The sequence below is a fragment of the Nycticebus coucang genome, chromosome 7, assembly GCF_027406575.1.
Source record: "Nycticebus coucang isolate mNycCou1 chromosome 7, mNycCou1.pri, whole genome shotgun sequence".
Taxonomy (NCBI): Eukaryota; Metazoa; Chordata; class Mammalia; order Primates; family Lorisidae; genus Nycticebus; species Nycticebus coucang.
In genome coordinates this window covers 46,817,242-46,820,847 of record NC_069786.1, presented here as the reverse complement: position 1 = coordinate 46,820,847, position 3,606 = coordinate 46,817,242, and the positions used below count along the sequence as shown (strand labels likewise).

General features: G+C 39.0%; 1 pseudogene; it reads right to left on the bottom strand.

Moving 5' to 3' along the window:
* Nucleotides 1-1,594: 1,594 nt before the first annotated feature.
* Nucleotides 1,595-2,352, bottom strand: LOC128590807 (protein BTG3-like; annotated as a pseudogene).
* Nucleotides 2,353-3,606: the final 1,254 nt, after the last annotated feature.

Sequence of the window (3,606 nt, the reverse complement as noted above, 5' to 3'; positions counted from 1 at the left end):
TTGCCTCAGCCTCCCGATTAGCTGGGACCACAGGCACCCACCACAATGCCCAGCTATTTTTTTTGTTGTGTTGCAGTTTGGCCACCAACCCTTGGTATATGGGGCTGGTGCCCTATTCACTGAGCCACAGTGCTGCCCCAATTTTTTTAATTTTTAAAAAAAATTTTTCCTTTATTATTTATTTTTTTTCTCTGCTTTTCTATATTGTGGAGGTTGCTGCAGTTTTGGGGTATGGGAGATTTTTTTCTTTTACTTTCTTGTTTTGTTTTTGCTAATTTGTTTGGTTGGTTCTATTCTTAACTTCCATTTTTTACTTTCATCAAGAGCAAGGACTCCTGTATTTTTGGTCACAAGGAAATTTTGGGTATGCTCAGGCTTGTCAGGAGCTCCTGATTTCAAGGAACCCTCCCAGCCCAGCCCCTCAAAATCCTTGAATTACAGGAGTAGCCTTAACACCATGCCAATCAAACCATTTTTTATATCACTCTCATTCTCTCTTCCTGTCCTCATTCTCTCCTATTCTTCAATTATTTTCTTTCATCTCCCTTCCCTTTTTTTTTGTTTTCTTTTTCTCCTTCCTTCTTGTTTCTTCTTTCTTTTCATTTTTTTTATTAAATGCAAATTTTATTATTGCACTTTAAAGCAAAAGTGCTGGGTAAACTGCATAATACAATCACCATATGACTATCACTTTCGTGAATAATGAACATACCCATTTTCAGGTTGAAAGTATAGGTTGATCCTGACAGGCTGCCTCAAAACCTGGGAAGGGAGGGCTGTGTAGAAGGGGTAATCTCAAAACACAGGGCTAGCAGTTTTATTCAGACAGAGTTTGGCCTTCCAACCTCTCCTGCTTTCCCTGGACTTCTCCCTGAAAGCAGAACTGTGTATTCTCAATTTAGTTTGTAGCCAGGACAACATAGAGCAATGTGACAGACCCAGGCTCAGGAGTCAGACTGCCTTGGTTCAGATCTCTCTCCCCAACACTTGTTAGCTGGAACATCTTGAGTTAGTGGCTTACTCCCTCTGTGCCTCAGTTTCCTTGTGTGTTCATTTGATACATAGTAGTAGTGATAGTGATAGAACCTTACTTTTCTTTTTTTTTATGCCTCAAACTACTTTTTATTGGCAACTACATGATTTCACACAGTTTTTCTAAATGACATAAAATAGATCTCCTTGTATATAAATAACTTACATACACTCCATAAAGCAAATGCTTCATAAAGTAAATGCTCAAAGGTGCTACAACAGATCATCCACTTCTACAGTGTTCTCATATTCAAGAGTTGATGCACAATATATAAATACTCAAGTCCAATAATAAAAACTCAGGCATTGACTAACTTTAATAATGTTTCCCAAACTATATCAATATATCTAAAGTGCAAAAAAAAAAAAAAAAGAAAAAAAATAAATAAAGTGCATATATATTTTTAAGAAAGCTTATTTTCAGTAACTTCTGTAAAAATAAGTTTGATGGTTTGGTCCATCTAACTTTACTGCTACTAGCATGAACTTTTAATTTTCAATGCATGGTAAAGGGGTTTATTCTACCTTTCTGTCAACATGACACCAACAAAATCAAAAGAAGCTAGTGAGGTGCTAACATGTGAAGATTAATCCAGTGATTCTGGTCACAATGCATTCCAGAAGGAGGTACCCACGTCACTGGAATTGGACGGTTGGGTTTATTTTTCCTTCCCTGATTTGGATAACCAAATGGAACAGGAGAAGGGTAGTGCTTCTGATGGCCATTGCCTCGGTAGGTTCCTGGCTTTTTTCTGGGCAATGGATGCCACACTGGAAGAGGTGGGAATATCAGTTCCAAAATCTGGTACGCTGGGCTTGGTGTTGCAGTCACTGAATTGGGTTTCACTTCCACTTCCTTACTTGTTTCTTCATCTGAGGAAGAAGATCCTGAATGATAATCAGAGGTAACTTTATCAAGGGCCCTGGTAACTTTCTTGGAGATCTTGTCCTTGTTTTCATCCTCATTTTCAAAACTGGCAAATATGAATGCCTTGTTTTTCTCTCCATACCGACAGCACACCTCACATGGCTCTACCCAGAGAGTAAGCTCCTTTGGCAAGCCCAGGTCACTATAAAGATGCAGCTGTTCTCACAAGCTTTCAGGATATCAGGATCAACTCTCTGAAACTTAATTGACACGACTGCATCTGTAAGCCTGTCCTTTCGGTGGTTTTTTTGGATACCAGTGATTTTGTATTTTTCTTGAATTATTAGAGTCAATTTCTCAGCAAACCTCTCAACTGTCTCTTTTTTCAACTTACCATGTTTTCGAACTAGCCTTGTGAAAAAGAAGACAACAGCAGCAATTTCGTTCTTCATGTTTTTCCTCTTCATCCGGCGCATGCGGCTCCCACGTCGTCGGGCGGCCCAGCGTGTGCTGAGAGGACTGGCTGGCGGGCAGGCGGAGAGCCAGAACCTTACTTTTCATATAAGAAAAATGAGCCACTTGACAGAATTACACGGCTTGCTTCTGAGATCATCTGGAAACACTGGACTTAGAGCCATTGAGTACAGCGAATCTGTCTCTTCTTGCTCACAGTCATAGAAAGGAGCAGAATCTGACAAAGTAACCTCAGAACTAGGAGAGATACAGAGCAGGTGGGACTAAGAATTTCTGCTCTTAACTATCCTAAAACAATTATTGATAATTGCTTGTCCTGAATTAAATGATTTCATCCTAGTGAACCAGATGGTCCAACCTAGTCCTTTTATTTGGAGGGTTTAGTGAAGTTCAAACAAATTTTGCCACCACATGAAAGTTTAATAAAGTCAGAATGAACAACTAGTACTTTCTCTCAGGCTGTTTTAGGAGCTCTAATCCAGCAGCCCCAGCAGGCTGTCTTTCTTTCTTTTCTTCTTGTTTCTCCCTGCTTGTGATTTTTTTTTTTTTTTAAATTAAAATGGCTTTTATTCTGGCTCAGCAACCATAGCACAGTGGTTACAAGTGCCGGTCACATAACCCTCGGTTGGAGTGTTTGAAACCAGCCTGGACCAACTAAACAACAATGACAACTGCAACAAAAAATAGCCAGGCATTGTGGAGGGCGCCTATAGTCCCAGCTATTTGGGAGGCTGAGACAAGAGAATCACTTAAGCCCAAGAGTATGAGGTTGCTGTGAGCTGTGATGCCACAGCACTCTACCATGGGTGATAAAGTGAGACTCTGTCTCTAAAAGAAAATTAATGAAAATTAATTCAGAAAATTAGTGAAACAAAAAGTTGTTTTTTCAAAAAATAAAATAAAATCGATAAACCTTTGTTCAGATTAACTAGAAACAGAAGTAAAATCTCTAATAACCTCAATCAGAAACGATAAAGGGGAAATAACATAGATGCCTCAGAGATCATCTCTGAGTACTACAAGAAACTCTATGCCCAGAACTTTGACAATGTGAAGGAAATGGATCAATGCCTGGAATCCAAATCTGTCCCTAGACGTAACCAAGAAGAAATACATCTCTTGAACAGACCAATTTCAAGAACTGAGATCAAAGAAACAATAAAACATTTCTCAACAAAAAAATGCCTTGGTCCAGATAGATTCACACCAGAATTCTATCAAACCTTTAAAGA